Source organism: Haemorhous mexicanus, chromosome 5 (genome assembly GCF_027477595.1).
Source record: "Haemorhous mexicanus isolate bHaeMex1 chromosome 5, bHaeMex1.pri, whole genome shotgun sequence".
Taxonomy (NCBI): Eukaryota; Metazoa; Chordata; class Aves; order Passeriformes; family Fringillidae; genus Haemorhous; species Haemorhous mexicanus.
In genome coordinates, this window is record NC_082345.1 from 42,041,997 (window position 1) to 42,061,760 (window position 19,764).

Genomic DNA, 19,764 nt, shown 5'->3' on the forward strand with positions numbered 1-19,764 from the left:
TGTCACCTCTGTAAGTGTACTCAGAACTGGCAGCTATGATTACTAAAGAAAATCAAAAAGCCTTACAAAGAGGTTTATCTGCTTTAACTCTAGAAATACAAACAGCATGAATCCAATTTACACTTTGGTATAATATGTATGGGTTTAGGCAAATATTGACAAAAACACTCAAGCCAACAAAAGCATGCCAAGGAGTTATTTGGAACAGAGAAGAAAACAGTGAGTAGCTGATGCTGCTGTGTAAATTCTGAATGTGGAGGGCCCTGTGTTAACAGCTGGATGATCATGGGGGACTGAGTTCCTGGGGAACAGCTCTGTGAGAAAGGGCTGGGACTTGTGGCTGACAGCAGGATGAAACATGAGTCAGCATCATGCCATGTGTGGTGGGGATGGCTGGGAGCCTGCCCAGCTGTGTCACTAGGAGCAATATGGCCAAGAGATTATCACCCTTCTCTCAGTGCTCGTCAGAGCACAGTTGGAATTCTGCATCCAGTTTTGGGCCCTGCAGTACAAGAAGGACATCAATAAACTGGAGAGAATTCAGTGAAGGGCTACCCTTGATGGTCAAATCTGGGACACTTGCCCTGAGGCACCAGGGAATGAATCCTCAGTCTGGGGAAGGGATGGCTCTGGGGGAACCTGACAGCAGTACCTACAAACCAGTGGTAACTAGCACCTATCAAAGAGCACCCCTGCCTTACTGAGAAGCTGGAACCAGGATCCTCCTGGCAGTGCATGGCAGCAAGACAAAGGACAATGGCCATGAAGAGCTGAATGGCAGATATGACTGGGTATAAAGGAAAAAATTTTGCCAATGAAACTAAAAAAAATATTGGAACAAGGAGTTTTTCACTGCCTAGCTGGATAAAGCCCTGAACAACTTAATCTGACCTCACAGCTGACTCTGTTTTGAGCAGGAGGCTGGACTACAGCCATCCTGAGGTCCCTTCCAGCCTGAATTACCCAGGGATCCTGTGTTTCACACAACTCATAGCAAAGCTGTACAGCTTGGCTGCAGGATGCTGCAGACGCTGTGGGTGTCAATTCAGGTTTCAGACACTGGCCAGGGTCACCAAAGGGAAATGCACTGATGCTTTGGGTCTGAACCCCAAACAAACACATGGAGAATGGGAAATGTTCAGAGGAAATACTGTTGGCTTGCTATAATCTCATATTCTTCCTTGTGCAGCTGCTTATGGCCACTGTCTTAGTTGGGACTGACTGTCCATTTCCCAAACCAGTAGAGCTCTTTTTGTCTTTTTATTTCTATAAAACACATCATCAGCATGATCTACTGTTTCAAACCTAAAATTTTGCAGAGCTTTTAATTACAGAGAAGTGGAGCTTTTAGAACGTCATCCCTACCCTTGGAAGGAATAGAAAAATAATGAGGCTTTTCAGACTACATTTTTTTTCAGTCAATTTTCATAATGACAGTATTTGGGGGAAATTGAAGATTGTAGCATATTACCAAAAAGTACCAGAAATGTTGTAGAGAGATCTATTTTTATTTAATTTCTTTTTTTTTTTTTTACTTTTTCAGAAGTTCAACAAGTTCATTGCAATCTGCCTTTCAAGGTCATCCATCTGAATCGATGATCTTAGCTCCACCAGTTCTGATTTTTTGAATAAAATTGTAATTACCATCCTTTTAAGCACCAGCTGTTCTATTGAAACATGATACTGGTGGTGTACTCAGTCCTGGTGGAAAAATATCTGTGAGCTGCTCTTCACTGAAGCCTCAGAGCTGATTGCAAGAAGCATTTATAGTCACAGAATTAAAGGGGCCACAACCAGATCCTTTGTGGATACAGTCCCTTCTCCTTTTGTGCATTACCCTGTTCAAACACACATTTGAACTTCTACTGTACTTGTTCCTTATAAAATAAGGAGAAAAAGGAAAGTACAATATCATGCAGTGGAATGTGCAAAGGAATAATCTATGAGCTTGTCCACATGATGAACCATATGAGAGCAATGCACAGAAACATTTTGAGGAAATGTTTCTCTGCCATTCTTTAGCAGCACCCATTTTTTAGCAGCGTGTACCATCTTTATCAACAGGCAAGCAAGGTTAACAATTTAAGAGGAAGTCTATAATCTATGTGCAGTAGGCTACTGTACCAAAGAAGAAATCAGTGATGAAAAGAGAAGCAGAAGAAGTGCTTTTCTAGCAGGATTTGCAGGAGAATTGAAAGGCTGATTGGCACAGAATGTGGCATGGGAAAATAAAAGCAAGAGGTAGAATTTGTCTTGGCAGGAAAGTGATGTTCTACTATTAGAAATGCCTGCAGGCCAAAAAGAAAAAAAATCCTGTGCTGAGATTTAAAAAGGATTTTCCAACTGCTTTAAAGCTCAGATCCTATACTAAATATCTTCCTAAAGCACACGGAATTTGGGAAGAACAGAAGTTTTTGGTCATGTTCAGAGAAGCCAGAAACCAGTGAGTATTTCTCCTCTCAGACTGGGATAGTGACAGTTTCTGTGCAGAGAGGCGAGATGCAAGGAGCAGCCAGGCACTGGGGTGCACCCGCCAACTGCTGTATCCCTGCCTTCCCTCCTTTCTCCTGAAAGAATTTTTCTTTACATGTTATATTGTGGTGTATTTTCCTTTTTTTTTCTTCTCTTTTTATAAGAAATGAGGGTGGTGGTACTTTAGCAACATGTCTGAACAGCAGCTCCTGCCAGGTCAGGGTGCTACCAGAGGGCACTTGGGCCTGAGGACGTAGCAGAGGGAATTTGCCTCGTCAGCCACAAAATCTGAAGCATTGCAGTACTGCTGACTGATCAGGCATTGCTATATTTTTCTCTATTAATTATATGGCCTTTTCTCTTTCCAAAGCCAGGAAAATGTCCACACTGGCAGAAGTCTTTACTGACGAGGACACTCATCCCTCTGCAGTGTGCTAGCAGGAATCAGAGTGCCTGGCGAGCCCCTGCTCTCTGTAAGTCTTTCCCTTACACAACAGACCTTGAGCAGTATTCCTGTGCTCAGTGCTCCTGACCATTAACACATAAGGCCCCAGCTCAAGGAGGCCTTAATGCACATAATGACATAGCTCTTTTCCTAAAAATTGCACAGAGCATGCAACCATTATCCCTAAACTTGGCCTGAAGAAGTATTTCTTCCTGAGTCAGAGATAAGTAAATAAGTGGAATGAAAAGGCAGTACACAGGGAACAGAGAAGGAATACAATACTAAGTTTTTCTTATGTATTTAACAGAAATAAATACAGAAGAGGAGAAGAGCAATACCAAGAGCGTATTGAAAATACCAGTACAATTGAATGGACATAACAAGATTATTTCATTTGTGACATCCCTGTCTATCCCTCATTGCAGATATTTGGCGTGGGAATTATATTTTACTGCTTTTGTGTGCAGCAGCTTTTCCCAGAGTTGTTCTTCATCTCATGCTGGATCTTTAGACAGTGCTGAAGGACAGGTGATATTAACTGGTAACAAGTATGGAGGGCTCTTGTAATCATTACTATATTTCTGAAAAGTAATGGGGGAAAATCAGAATGGCCACATGTATTAATAAAAAAGACTTGCTGACTAAAGAGCTCAAATTATTTCATTTAAGGTAATATGAAAGATTGAGACTATATCTTTCTTTTAGAGATGCTCATTTTGTGACTGCTTTGATATTTGCTCTTGCTTTAAACAGTATATTCTTTTATCTTGATAACTGAGGTTGAATGGAGAGTCTTTTATTTTGAGATATGTAACTCATCACATCTCCAGATGGAGCCACTGCAAATAGTCTTAGCACTTCCAGTTCCTGTTTCTCGCTGTGCTGGTCTTCTGCTAGCCAACACAAGGTCATTTTGTCTTAATATTTCATTGAATCAGTGTATTAGTAATACATCAAAGATGATGCCTTAATGAAATGCAGCAGCTGGATATAGTCACAGCATTTGAAAGCAATGTCAGAAAAAAAAGTTGTTTACTCTGCATGGGAAGGGAAGGCTGATGATATTTGATCTCCCGGAAGCTGGAGGCTCCAGCTCTGCAGTAGGTGAACTAGACAATATACATTTGGTGTTATGTGAATTTTAGAGCTGGTGATAGACACGTAATCTCAGTCAGTTGGCAGAGATTCACAGAGCAGGCAGAGGCTGCTGCAACCAAGTAAGCTTCCATATGCTGCCTTGTCTCAAAACGAATCTGGAAAGCAGTCAGAAAATACTTTGTCATACCATGGCAAATTCTTGGCTTCGTAGCCAAATGTCCTGCTGGGGTTGGGGACCAGCATCAAACACGGGGTACTTGTGTTTCTCACCTGGGTGCTGGGCTGAGAGCACTCAGATCCTCCTGTCCAGAGCAAGAGGTGGTCTTCTGGGCTTGGCAGCCCTTGGCCACTGGTGTTAGAAGCAGATTTCAAGGTGAAGGATCTGCATATACCACTACCTGTGCTCCAGGCTATCTGTGTTTTCTCAGAACACAAAAGTACAGAAAAACAAAGACTCCAAATTGACAGTGAAAGTTTCATTAACTTCTGTGATAATTTTCTTCTTATGAGGATGTTATTTTTTTGCAGGTGACCACTGCTTTTCTTTTTCCTCTGTGAGATTATCATTTGAGAGAAGCAAAAAAGGGGTCTCTGTAAGCTTTTATGACAAATGATGGTTACAGGAGCCCTGTACTTTGTTTCTCCTTGAACAGATTTCATGCTTTTTTTTTTAAGCTTTGTTCTTCCTGGTCATTTGATATCTGAATGTGTTTATCTCTGAAAGAACCTCACCCAGAGATCTTGAAAAACTCTTTTTCTCTAGAGGCCAGTGATATAGTTTATATATTACTTACAAATGCAATAAACAAAACCTTTTCTCAACTGCAGTCTCTTAAGGTTGCAGAATAACTGATCAGGCTGTTGGCTCAATTTGCTGTTGGATCATTTAGTTGATAAGGTGAATCCTGACTCAGTCAGATTTTCTGTGGTGGATCAATCAAGTGATGGAAGCTGAATACTGCATTTTCTCACCTTATGATAATCAGGAAAAGCATCAGCATCAGTAGACATCTATTGTGGCAGGTAGTTTAAGCTCTAAATGTGATTTTTATCAGCAACTAATATCCATTAAAAATAACTGCATTTTGGAATGACAGCAATTATGTTCACTCTGCTGTTGTGTGAATAGCTGTGTGAAGTGGACAGACCCAGGGGTTGCCCCAGTGTGTTTCTTACCAGAAACCCACTAGGTCAGTGTGTTCTACTGGTAAATAATTTTGCAGGAGATTGCCTACAAATGACTAACAGGTGGAACACTCTCAACTAATAACAGAAATGTGTAGAAGTGATCTACCCTGGGAATTATTTTTTTACTTTTTCCTTTTAAAAATAATTTTATTTCATCTGACTTAATTCATTCCTTGTCAGTAAGAAGCCAATAAGAAAATCACTTTTGGAGGAACATAATGACAAAGCAAAAAAAAACCCAACCAACCAAAAAAAAAAAAAAAAAAAAAAAGCCACCCAGAAAAAGAAAAGCTAAATATAAAATATATCCTTGCATAAGACAATAGCCGGTACAGTAATGGCATGAGATAATTTCAAAGCTCTCTTCTACTGATCAGAACTGAATGATAATCAAATGGAAAATGTCTTCCATCTTAATAAACAAGTATTCTCCCCTAATATAGAATGTACTATTAATTATTGAAAATGCCACTGAAACTGTGCTTTAAATTCATTGTGTACTACACAACTTGACTTTTGGAGAATATTTTTTAACACACTTGCCTAGTTTACACATTATTCTTTCCTTCCTTGAAAAAGTGTGCAAATTATAGTCCATACAACACCCACCCTTTGCCTAAATTTTCACATTTTATTGCAAAATATCTTAAATCCTGTGGATTCCAGGCCCCTCTGAAATAAAAAAATTGTCCTTTAAAAATATATTAAAACAAACCATAAAATTTTCTGAAGCATTTTAATTAATTGTAATAATTGAAAAATGAGTGATTTATTTTGTTTTTGTGAGTATAGAGAGAATTTTTAATGTCAAAATAAATAATAATTGATTTTAAATATCTTCACTGAAAATGAAGTAATCCAAACAAATATAACATTCACTCCTTTGTCTATATGCATCCTAATTAAGTTTAATTGGATGTAATTACCTGTCAGTTCCTCTTCTGCATTCTGAAATGTGGCATTTATATAAACCAGCTTGCTTTTTCATACAGGATTCAATTTCAGGAAATCAGAGATGTGTTTATATGGTTTAAATTTCTGGATAAAGGTTTTTGAACTATTGAACACTTAAAAAGCCTCTTAACTTCTTCCTCAGTAGATACTGCATCCTTATTCTCTGTAAATTCTAATCTGGATGATTGTTACCTGCTACTAAATTCATCCAAGATGGAATTGTTGCCTGTAGATTTTCCACATTGTATCTCAAAGTTACCAAAGTTAATACTCCTGACAACTCCATACATAATTTTTTTCCTCTTTTTTTGCCTATATGATCACTTTACTTATATGTGTTTTCATTAGGAAATTCTTATTGGTTTAAAGGCATGAAATGGCAGTATTTAGTTAAAGCAGAAGTACTACTACTTCAAAACAAAAATTATTATTCTGCATTTAGGCTGAACCAAAAAGTCCATTTTGTACACCCACTCTTCTGTTGTAATTATGTTCCAGCAAAACCTCTCCCAAATCTGCAGAAGACTGGTAGTTCATTTTATGAATTTTAGTACTTAAAATGGAAAAAAATATCAGCTCATCATTTTTAGGCCTTTGTGGAATTCTCTGTATCACATGGAAACAAACTCTTATCTGCTCAGAGACTGATGTGAGAAAAAGCAATATCACCTCTGAATATATTACCAGGATAAAATAGCTGCTTTCCAATAGAGGGAGAAAAGGATGATGGTGGCCGTGATACCCACATGCCTGTAAAGCTCTGTGTTTTGCTGATATCTTTATTTCCACACCAAGCAGAAAGATGAATCTTCCAGTTTCTAAAAGAAGTGATGCTGTGAAGTTACTGAGAACTGGATTTGGCACGATTTTTTTCCCATCATTCTCTTAAATAAGTCCCAAAGTCTTATGCTTGCTTGTTAGGCTTATAAATACAGACTGCTTCCTTTTCCGCTCTGGCTGCTTTCCTCGATATTGGCTGGCTTCAAAGCATGGGGAAGAGGAAGAAACATGCTGACAATGCTCACACTTTCTGTGAGTCTCTTTCATTTATTGTAGCCTGTAGCTCAATACGAATTTCAGCTTTGAGGCATTTGCTTGTACAGCCGTCTCATCACCGACAGTTTCTCCAGCTGCCCCAAATCCTTTCCAGCTCTGCTCTATTTTAAGGACCTGGCTGCACCACATCTTCTGGGTGAAGAGAGAGAAACAAAAATAAGTGTTTATTTGCCAATGTCTTCTGGATTTAAAACAACTCAGCAGCTAACCCCTGCTGGGGAAATAGTTGCCACATTTGTTTAGTTCAGAAAGACCAAGCACCTTTTCTGTATCAGGGGCTTCAAGCATTTCATGAATAACTGCTTCGGTATTTTTGCACTTAATCCTTTTTATTCAGAAGCCACTGGGGATATTATAGATTAATTAATAAACCTGATTGTAAGTGTCTATACCTGGATGTTGACATGTGGGTTTGAAGAGCTTGTCACAGGCAGTGGAGATCTAGACAATGCAGGACCCTGCAGAACTATGCAGCTGGCCCATGCTGGGAGACTCAAATGGGATGCCCACACAGAAATATTTTGTGCTATCTGAGCTGTCACTGAGGTATTTGCACCCCAATGGCAGACATGAGACAGAACCTCCAGGAGGTCCACATCCTCCCAGAGCAGCAATAGAAGGTCAGGAGGGAGGTGTGTGTCAGCACCAGCTGCTTGTCTGTAGCAGCTCCCTTGTCCTCTGCTCCAAAAGGAGTTGAATTTCCCTCTCACAAGTGTCTGACTCCATTGATTTGTCATGTCAGCTTAAACACATGGTTCGCCTGTGGACAGTCACAAATAGGGATCTGTCTTTAGGTTTCATAATGTGGAGCTGAATTTCTCCATGAGACTTATTGTTAGGCCCTCACTTTTACTGCTTTGTACCATACCAGGATTACACCACCGGGTTCTGGAGAGCTCCTGGAGTAGGTGTCACAACAAGGCACTGCATTCTCCAAGAAGACTGGAAACATGCAGTCAAGGGGCTTGTGAAACATGCAGATTTAGAGTGCCCTGAGTGCATGCACTGGAATACAATCAGGCCTTAAGGCAACTGAGCATACATAGGGCATGGGCAAATGTACACAGACAGGGCACTGGCTAATGCAAGTTAGAGCTGTCCCTAAGGCAAGTTGGTCCTAAATATTTATTGGGACTGATATGCCACTTTTGACTGCTGGGTTTAGGGTATTTTTTTTTTTTGCCTTGTGACTCCTCAGACCCTGTACCAAGTATAGATTACAGGGTCCAAAGACTGGACTGTTATTCTTCAGTAAATCTTAGAAAGCACAACACTGCCTAACTCGTCTGATGGTTATAAAAAACACAAATGTAATACTAATCTCTACTGCCCAATATATTTAAAATAATGTATCCTAAATTAAAACTCATTGGAAAGTAGGTATTGAATACCTTAAAAACCATGTTTGACAATATATTTACATTTCTCTTTCATACAACTCACTGTCAGAGAAAATGGTAAGAAATAGCAGCAAGGCTCATGTTGGAACAAAACTAAGATTTCTGGCCATATTGACACCAGACTGGCTTTTCTGGAGTTAATCTATTGAGGAATACAAGAGTCTATTGTGCAGAAACACATAGAAGCTGTTCGGATCTGGAAATGTGTAGCTGCATTGGCATGGCACTGCCCCGAGCATTTATGCTCTACAAACACATCTGAACTTCTCTGAGCCTTGAGCTGTTGGCTCTGCATAGTGCCAGGCTATGGCATGGGGACCTGCTGGCTCATCTTGGCTCTAACTCAGGTGCTTCATTATACACAAGAAACAGCAGAAATTTGGCCTTTATGTCCAAGAATAAAGAGGTAAAATATTTCAAATATAAGCTATCCCTCTTTTCTTCAGCTCATCTTAGAGGGACTCTAACAATACATATATTCATGATAGACTTGGTAGATTCAAGCAATCAAGATAGATTGCTCTAGAGCCAAACTATAAACTTTTACATATTCTCTGGTTGCTTAAGCCATTCTTAGCCACAAATATTTGCTGCCAGTCTAATATCTGGATACACAAAAGACTGATTGACTCACATTCACATTGAACTATACAATATGTCATTAGTGTTTTAAATAAAATTTCTTTGCTTACATCCAGATTTCATCTTCTGTTGTTAACTGATGTAGCACTTATTCCAGGAGAGCTTTATCTCTCAGCAAAGACACGTGGCTTTTAAAATTCCTTACATTGTGTAGCAGACTTAACTGATGTGGTCCATTTACTCCCCCTTCAGCACATTATCTCCAGTATGCTAAATGAATTATTACCTCTTCTTCAGTGTAACAACACATCGTGCTCCACAGAAGACCCAAAACTTGTAGGCTGTGTTCCCACAGAATGTTCTTCCATGATGTCTGGATGTCTCTAACGACACTTATTTCACTAACTGGCCATTTGTATTGTTCTAATAGTATTAAAAGTATATGTTAGCATTAAAACTTTATTGAACTGGTTCCCAAAGGACATTAGAATCTGAGGGTGAAGCTCATTCCCATGCAGCTCATTTGCCAGCCAAAGGAATACATATTTTCCTTGTGACTTATTGATGCATGGCCCAGCTGTTCAGCATCTGCTTGGGAGATTTTCATTCTGGCTGCATGAACTCTGGGTAAGACCTTGCTGCTGTCTCATAGGAGTCTTATAAATTTTAAATAGTACTATTTAAGTGTGTTAAGTGTATAAAGCTCATGGCATTTATGTGAGAATCACTTTGCTCAGCCCTAAAGTAGAAACCACTTCTGACATAAAATACAACTGCTATTTAGCACCTCTAAAATGCTTTTGAAATTTGAAGATATATTCCATATTTCTATGAAACTACTACACTATGAAAGCAGTGTAGTAAACAAGAAGAAAACAAGTATCCTTTTTAATATTAATAGTATTATTCTAATTGGTAGTAAATATGAAGTTCCTTCTAAGCCCTTGGTGTGATCTGTTTTCCTAAGTGAATCAGAAGAGAGACTTAACAGCTATTGAATCATCAGCTGTGTTTTCAATAGCATATGGGATTTCTCTCTTAAGTACCAATGCAGCCCAATCCTGCTTAGGTTGTGATAGCTGATTAGATCACAGCTTGAGGCATACACAGTAATTGCTATTAACTTAATTATTTTACCTATATTAAACATGCTACTGCACTTCCATTATGCTCTATCCTTCTGTTCCATTTTTATCTTTACAGTTAGATGACAAAATCATCCAAAATCTAACCAGCAACAAAAAGAAGAAAAGAAGGCCATAAGACAAAATCCCTTTCTTTTTTTTTTTTCTTTTTTTTTTTTTTTAAGGAAGCAGAGAAGTCTTGGTTAACATATGGCTACCCTTTAGGTTAATGCTTTTGTTTTGATGATGTTGCTCAAGGGGCTTAGAGGAACTTTTTCCAGTGTTTCCACTTAGTGCAACTACTGTCTTGGGAATTGGATAGCTTTATTTTTCAACAAAAGCTTAGATTTTATTTCAGTCATATTGTTGCACCTATTCAGTTAGAAGACTAAAGCATGTTTTGCAGAAGTGACTAAGACTTTAGAAAAAGTGGATCTTTCCTGAGCTACAAATAGTTCCCCAACTATTGTTTTGTTTTGCTCTCCAACAACTGTTTTTTCTGCCTATCCACGTGCTATGTAGTGTTTGCTTTGTCTTTGGGAGGTCTTTTACTGGCTTCTCTCTTTTGACCTAACAAAAGCTCAAGGGAGAAAAGGTTAGAAGAACTTCCTGTTTTCGGACACATGGTAAGTTGGAAACCATTAACAGTGCAAGGCACATTAGGCCCAAATATATTGAGACCCTAATTTGTGGTGGGAAGGCATGAGAACAGGTTGCCCAGAGAAACTGTGGTTGTACTTCATCGCAGAAACTGAGAAGCTGAAGGCAATCACCTGTCCCTGCTATTTGCTTGCACTGTAATGTGCCACTGGGGTATCCTGATTATGGGGCTTCTTCTTGCAGAGAAGAGTCACCATCAAAGCCTGGACAGTGGTGTGGGTCCCTAAACTGCAGGAGCAATGGTCTGTAATGATGAGCCACGTGTGGGAGCAGGCTTTCTCTTTTATACAGGCATAAATTTATGAGGAAGATCCAGCTTAGTCCAGGGTAAGACCATCCCCTTTTCCACTTGCATTTATCCTACAGGCTTGGGCCTGAATGGAAAGGGAAGCTACATTAAGACTGAATTATTTATTGAGACTTCAGTTTGTGTGGTGAGACACTAGAACAGGTTGCCCAGAGAAACTGTGGATGCCTCTTTGTTGGAAGTGGTGCCCATCACAGGGCAGGGTAGGAGTACAGACAATTTTATTCATGCTGAAGACTTTTGTCAGTTTTACATTACAAGAGAAACTCCTGTTCTTACTCAAAGTTCCTTGAAGAAACAGCTCTGGGCACATGTGCAATCTGTATCAACTAATTTTACACCTGGGTAGCTAATGGAGATCATCACACATTTTGTCTTTTAAAGGCAGGGAATCATGATGAGGTGGCCATTGTGAGCATTTGGGATCTTCAGACTTCTTTATCACTCTTCAATGAGCATTCCCTGAGTGCAGCCCCCTACCCTGAGAGTCTGTCCTGTTGCTCCACGTGATTACGTATGAAAGTGTCAGAGTGCTTCTGAATAACTTTACCAGGAAAATTAGGCTAAAAGTCACACTATCTTTTAAGCTGTGTATACACATGCACACAAACACACACTCACAAACACACTTCTGTGCTTCCTCCTTATGAAATCCACTTTACTAAGCATGATCTACAATTTTAAATCCATGCAGAGCCTCATGAGTCACTTTGTACTTGTCAACATTTTGTAGCTTATTGCTGACCAGTGATACCAAATCTTCCTCTGTATCAATGTCAGATATGAAAAAAATCCTTTGTTTTTTCTCTGGGATATCTGCATATTTGAGAAGGATTTTATTAGCCTATTTTGGGCTCTCATTTTCACTCTTCTTTTAGACCATTATTTTGAGCCATCCTGCCTTTCTTATGCTTATTCCAGTGGAGAGATAAAAATATTTTATCATAAATATATATATTTATAAATAAATATATGTATTCCAGCAAAAGCAGAATGAACATTAGCTGTCTATAAGAGTTAACCCATTACTGAAAAGCATGCCTGATAAATTGAAAGTGTGGCTCTCAGCCAAGAGAGATTGGTATATTCTGAACATTCATTTTCTGCCTTAGGAGTGGCAAATCCTGTTGCTGGTATCAGATGTGATACAGCTTCTGAAAGAAGCAACCTCAGAGGCAAATTCATGCTTTGCTATTTAGAGAACTATCCACTAACAGTGTACATGAATTAAGGGCATGCCTTACTTACAAAGTTGTTGTATCTGGAATTGCAAATTGTAACTGAGAAACAAAAAGAAGCCATAAACAACTTTCAAATAAATCAAATTTCATTTTCCAAATATCATGTGGTGTGTCTAGTAATGTCAAATTTTTAAAGGTATTTATTAAGTGCTCCTTGGCATATTTTTACTCCAAATTTCAGCCATATTTTCACCCCAAATTTCAGCTGTATTTTCTTCCATTCTGAGTATAAAAATCAGTAATTCAGTATTAAGATGCCAGGATGGAGTTGTTAATCCAAAAAAATTCCCATAATCTCAGTGTGGATCAGTAAAAACTCCAGTCAAGCTGTCTGCAAATGAAGCTGTCAAAGAACAATGTATGTTTAAGAATAACTAAACTGCAGCTAACCTTCCTGTTTTAAAAGAAAGTAAATATGACATACTTTTTTTTCCTTACAGACTCATTTTGCTTTATAATCCCTATTGCATAATTCCCTATCTGCAAACTCTAATTCAGCAGTTTTGTATTTAATTTACATTGTGTTTGATTTACACTCTGCTTAATTTACATCTACACAAGAGCAAGGAACAGAAGTCAGGCTTTGACAAATCCAGGACATATTAAACCTACTCAAATTCTTTCCAAGGGAAAAAATGCAGAGCTAATATTTCTTTGATGTACTGGAATTCATGGAAGATTATGTTGCTCATCTACTACAGTCACAGATGTCTACAAGGAGGCTTTTGGGGGGCCTTCAGTTTCTTCTGGCAGACTATGAAGAGAATGAAACACACCTCGTGGGCACAGTGAGCACCTGTGTGCTTGCTGCCTGCTTCACCCAGTCATGCTGAATGAAGATTCCCCAGTGCCTTCAGTGCACCAACCCACTTGTCCTGGCATCAGAGCTAAGCCTAGGGAGAAGGGAAGGTTTTGTGTAATAGGAGAGGGAAAACTAAAGTAGCCTTTCCCACGTTTCTCTGCCCACTTCTGCTCCTTCTCCTCCCTTCTCAGCTCATGAGGTGCCTTTGCCAGCCCTCAGGCAGCCGAGGACTGTTAGCAACAAGAGCACTGCTCCCTGCAGCAGGCAAGGCAGAGCAGGACAGAGGTGCACAGGGATGGGAAGGGCATCCTTGGAGAGAAGGATGGGAGAAGGGAGGATGAGAAAAAGTGGAAACATTCCTAAACACCCTTGAATTCTTTAGCACTCTACAATAGCCCCTTTTCTCTTACTTTTCATAGTTACCATACTATTGAGAGGTAGCTTTTATTAATCCACATGCTTTTGCCTTTCCTGTTAAAAGACATAAAATTTGTTTTCCATATGAAATGGAAATGGAAATATGTTCAACTATTGCAGGACAAGTTCACACAAGAGTACAGCAGGCTCTGAAACACCTCAGGTCTATACTGCTGACATGCAGTCAATTGTTCATTAAGGAGAAGGTAGATGTATTTTAAAGAACTTATATTTAAAAGGAAGTATTTTCTTTTTTTTAAGGAAAACTCAAATATGCATACAGTTACAGAGAATGTATTAATTTATCTATCTTTCCTATAATTAAATTATATTTGTAGAAGATGCCTAATATGTAAAGTATGCTTGTTTTGACATTTATGAAATGGCCTGACTAATAATTTTCAAGATTTTCTGATGGATGTTTCCTATTGTTTAAGCAATGCAGAAGGAATATCTTTCCTGCCATTTTACAAAATGCAAGATAATTTCCCAGTGAATGTTCTACATTTGCTCTGTCTCCCTAACATCTTCTGGCAGGGAGAAAAACATGTCAACAGTTCATGTTCATGCGAGAAAAAATTCCCAGTGTGATTATGTACTCTTGGTATTTCAGCAGTCTGTGGAGAAGAATTCTACATATTCATGCACTGACATAGACAAATTATCATTTTTATCACCTTCAAGCTGTTCAATGACATAATATACCTATCCAGAAACAATTGTAATCACTTTGGTTTCTAATTCATTGTTCATTAGAACTTTAATAAAACTTGTTTTTCTTTTTCAGAAACCAGACTTTGCAAGTTTGACCTGAGGATGAAATACTCTGAAAGAAACCTTACTATATTATGGAAATCAAACCTTCAGAACTAAAATTCCAGCAACAACAGTTTTCCAAGTTGTTTTGCATCCTATTTTTAAATTTATTTTATTTCATTATGTATTTCAATAGTTACACTATTTTTTACAGAACTTCTGGATACCTGAGTTTTCTTTGCAGTTTATTGGGACTCCAAAGTGGTCAGAAGTCCAAGGTGAGTCTGTCTTCATTTTGTCTTGAAAATGAACATGCAAATGCATGAAAATGGGCTTTGGCTTTTAAATGTAGTGTTTTATTAGAGCAGAAGCTGTAAGCATTTTTTCAAATATCAAGCCATTGCTGAGACATAATGTTGGTGCAGGGGTTTGTGAAAAGTTTCCCAGTGAAAGACCTTTTTGTAATGTGAGACTTTTTCTTCAGGCTTGCTTTTGGTCCAGCAAAGACATCCTGGGCTGTAAGGAAACCTTTAAAATCTCCTCTGGACCCTAGAAATCTTTGCTTTAGTAACCTCCAAGGCCTGGATCCCTTAGGGACCTGCTTCCCAAGCCCACCATGTTTTGGTGGGTATATGCAGGCTTAGCTGGTTCCCCTAAATCCTCTCTCTTGATGTGCTCTTGAAGCCCTTCCTCCAGTGAGTATTTATTTGCCTTTAGGAAAAGGGAAACTCATCTCCCTGCAAAGGGAGCAGCACACACTGAAACCAGTGCACTGCTGCCAGGATATGGAGAGCAGAAGCCTTCTTTGCCACCCTTGTGCACTAGGTTAAAAGGAGAGGCCTCTGGTGTGAGCAAAGCAAACAAGTGTCATCCCTCATATCTTGAAACAAGTCCAGTAGTATGGTCATTGTATGACAACAATTGGAATCACACATTTTACAAAACAGGCATTTGCTTTTTGCCAGCTGCCTTTTACTTGAAACCAAAATCCACAACTTGTATAGACTACCACAAAGAAAAATAATGCATGTAGAAAAGAAGTTGGAATAAAAGGGGTACTCCAAAACATTACCATTCTGAACTTCCTTTATGAGGCTTGACTTGTTTACTTTTTTCCTTTACTTTTTTGTTTCCATGCAATTACAGTTCCTGTGTGAACTAGCAGTTGTCACTGGTGCTTTTACAGCAGCACCTTAAAGAGTCACTGTTTCAGTTGGGGTAAAGCAAATCCAAGAACTTCAGCTTGGCAAAGCCTCTGAAATTTAACAGTGAGCTTGTGTGCTCTGTTTTTAAACATGGGAAGCAATATACTTTGGAACATTCTATATTTAAATTTCAGCAGTGATTATTTACTCGCTGACCACAAATGCTCCATAAATGTCTTTGTACAGTACCTGCTATGCAAGAGTTGGACTGAGATGTTCAAACTTGAAAATTGATGTCCAAATATCTCTGGCAGAGGTGTGATGGGGAGAGGCAGTTGAAACACAGTAATTCCCTTATTCTCAGTGCACACTTTTCTGTAGGTTTTGATCCTGTATGAAACAAATCTGTGCTACTAATTACTGTCAACTGGTCCTGGTGTTAGCTGCTGCTCCAGGGTGGTTCACAGCCCAGTACCTCACAGCCCTGGGCTAGGTCTGGTATCCTCAGCATGTGCCCAGTTCATGGGGGCTGGCACAGCCAGCAATCCCACCAAAGTTCTTGACCTTCTACAGTAGTTTTACTGTTGTGTCACTCTGTTAATAATAACTTCCACTGACTCAGGCTTTTTTTTTTTTTTTACCTCAGAGGTGTGAGGAAGCTTCAAGTCTTCCCTGTTCAGACCCTAAAGAAGCATCTGAGAGTCTTGCTGGATTGTGAAGAACAAGAAGGTGACATGCAAGCAGACCAGGATCATCTACATGGAGACTGCTTCTTGCTGCTGCCCCTGTGAATTTTATGTTTTAGAGCAAAAAGCATGGCAGTGTCATGGCTTATATGAGTGTTTACATGAACACAAGCACAGGTCTGCACTCAACGTGGTTTGAATTAAAAGACTGCTGTCCAAGTGAATGGCATGTGCTACCTACGAGCACTGGGAGGTGTCTTGGAAGATATTCCAGATCTTGTCAGGCCAGCTTTAGGTAAGGCTGGGTGTGAAAGCAATGACCCCACCAGCTACAGGCTGTGGCAGCCCCAGGAGGTGAATCAGGAGTGGCAGCGCTGTGCCCCAGTCTGGATCTCTGCCTGCTGGGACCTGCAGGACAGGGCTTAAAAAGGAAGACAGCAGTGGATGAAAGGCTGGGAGAAATGCTCTCTTAGATCATTCTTTCCCTAGGAACCCTTGTATGGAGAAATGTAATACTGGATTTCTTTCAGAGGCCTCAGAGGCTATGGTTTTGGTAAAGCTAAAGTGGGATATTATCCCCGAGAAACCATCAGTGTAAATATCCATTTTAAGCCACTAGAGTAGATTGAAACATTGCATTTGAATTACTTGTAATAGCTAATTTGTTGATCTACATAAAAGGTTAGCTGCAATTTCAAAGCAAGTTCTATTAGATTTTATATAATGAGACACTTTATTACATTATAAGACAGCAGATCCCGTTGTTTGTGTGTTGTTTCAAGTGCTTTACTCTGCTGTTGAGACCTTGCCATCACAGTCTTGGTGTCTGTGATCTGTTCTGTGGGTCAAAAATGGGCATCAAAGGACTTTTTTTTTTTTTTTTTTGAGTCAGACTTCATTGTTACAAAGGCTTTGAGAAAGTTTCTGGTATTTTTGTACAGGAAACTTGTAGGAGACAAAGCAATAACAGGCTGAAAAATAAAAAGCTCTTTCCCAAGTAGCATAATATCACTCTAACCTCAGGCTGTATTACAGTGAAAATTACTAGCTAGGGTATTTTATTAAAATATTTTCTATCAATCTGCCTATTACATTATATGAGAAAAAGTTAAAAGTGACATGTTTGCATTGTCTATCACAGAGGTGCCATTTTCTCTGACAGACATCTGTTACCTGATGATCATTACCTCACACTTCTTAATTTTCTAGTCCAACTCCTAATAAGGTCTCCAGCATGGAAGGCTCTGTTCAGCAGCAGGCTGGGAAACATTCTCCTGCTCTTTTGCAGAGAAAATTTCCAGGACTTGGTCTCCATTAAAAGAAATGATCAAGTTTGTGCTCCAACAGTTCATGATTTTCAAAAACATGCTGCTATTTTAATGTTCATGGTATTTTCCCCCTAAATATTTAGACTGTGTCATGGCAACAGCTGCTTTTAGTTCTAAATTTGTTTTCCCATCCTTCATTTAAGAAAAAAATGGCAGTTTCAATTTATTCTCCTTAAATGTAAAATTCAGTATTTGAAACTTTTATTAACTATAAACAGCTATACCAATGGTTTGTGATCTGCTTTGCAGTCTCTATCCAAATGGAAATTACTATATTGATTGCTATTCATTATGAAGAGGCACCTAAAACTACAAGATAAAGGCAAATATAAAGGATGTACAATACGTGCTGTAGGTTTTTTGGAAGGGGGATGACAAGTAGAGGGTAAGTAGCAAAATTAGCATTCCCAGTACATATTTAAAAATCAAGAAGTAAGCTAAAAATAATTGTATCATAACAGGGGCAATCAATGGTCCAATTTTTTCCAGTGCATGAGTGCAAAGCAGATTGAATAACTGAATGTACAAATTCTTGATATTAACAGCTGAACATTTTATTGCCCGAGACAGGGCTAAGGAAAAGGACATTAAAGATCCTTAAATGTAACTATTAACAAATGTTCCACAATTAATTGTTACTACTGTCATTATTGCTAGTATATTTGAAGAGTGCTGGAAGTAAAATGCAGTGGATTCCACAATAGGTAATTCCTGAGTGCATTTGGATGATTTCTTACCTTGGTCAAAATAAGAAGAGACTTAATTGTGATGCAGAAATCCTACCTTCCTTTTTAGAATAGTCTGATCAGGAAGTAAATCAGTCAAACAAATTTAATGAAAAAAGTGCATGCAAGTCTTTTGCCTACATAAACAATACACAGGACCTTAATGGGTATTTTATTAAAAAATAAACTGTTCTACTCAAATTCTGATTACCAACTGATTGTTATAAATATTTATTCAACTTGCATATATTTATAAGGGAACAGGACAATGTACAGATATAAAAAGGTGCAACGACTTAATATAAAAAAGGAAACTGTTTTGACCTTTTTAAAAACTTATTAAGTCTGAGAAAACCCTACTATTCTACTACCTAGTAATACTGAGACTTTACAGTTAAGTTGAAATATGCTGCTAGTTTTAGCTCTGAAGTGCCACTGCTTCATGCAGGATGGTTAAGGCAAGATATGTACTAATGGCTGATGGAGAACAAAAATATTTATAATTGGATTGTGCTTATTATCAAGAAACTACACCTTGCCACAGGAGGAAAATACACAATAGACATACAGATATTTTATACTAGTTTATTCTATACCACACCTTCCCCTATTTGTTTCCAAGTGAGAGTATGAATCTATACATGCCACTGTGTGTATTGATTTGCACAGAACCTGCTGGATTGCTTGATCCAGGACAGCTCCTTTCACTCCCTTAGTGGAAGTCACCATATCATTAAAGTTACAGTTTGTCATATATGCATCCTCCTCTGAATCAGGGCTGTCAGCATTGAATAGGACTAGGAATTGATACTAAACACTATGTCTTCTTTGTAGAAAATTCATTATAAAATACTTATTATGCCTCTCTAATCTCAATGTTTTTTCAATGTTTTAAACAATTTCTGTAACAGTTTCTTCCTGTTGGAAAGTATAATTGCAGGTTTTCTTCATCATCTGGTGCAAGGCTTACAAACACATTCTTTAAGATCATTACATTATCTCAAGTACCTTTAAAAAAGCTTCCCTCTGATCAGCTCAATGTTTTATGTATTGTAGGAGATACAGATAATAGAGTTATTCACATAAATTTGCATTAATGATACTGAATTTCCTTAAAAGACTAAATTTAATCTACAATTCGAAAAATGAAAAAGTGTGACCAGTATTTTTCTGATAGGCACACTAGCTGAGCATCAGCTTTATGGCTATTTGTCAAAGCAGATAGAAAATAAAAATGTTTTCTTTAAGGGCAAAACTTGGAAACTGTAAATGCATCTGGGCAGCTGAGGTCCCAGTCTCGAAAGGCAGTTGGAGCACACCTACATTGCTGTGTGCTTTCACGTTCCAATTCATCTGCTTCTGACATCAAGTCTCTGAC

The 19,764-nt window shown here is 38.6% G+C and overlaps 1 long non-coding RNA gene across 1 annotated transcript; it reads left to right on the forward strand.

The window, feature by feature from the left end:
- Window positions 1–2,840: 2,840 nt before the first annotated feature.
- Window positions 2,841–19,052, forward strand: LOC132328113 (uncharacterized). Its single transcript, XR_009486690.1, has 3 exons — window positions 2,841–2,945; window positions 14,534–14,780; window positions 16,294–19,052. It is a non-coding gene; the product is annotated as an uncharacterized LOC132328113 (long non-coding RNA).
- The last annotated feature ends 712 nt before the right edge of the window (window positions 19,053–19,764 follow it).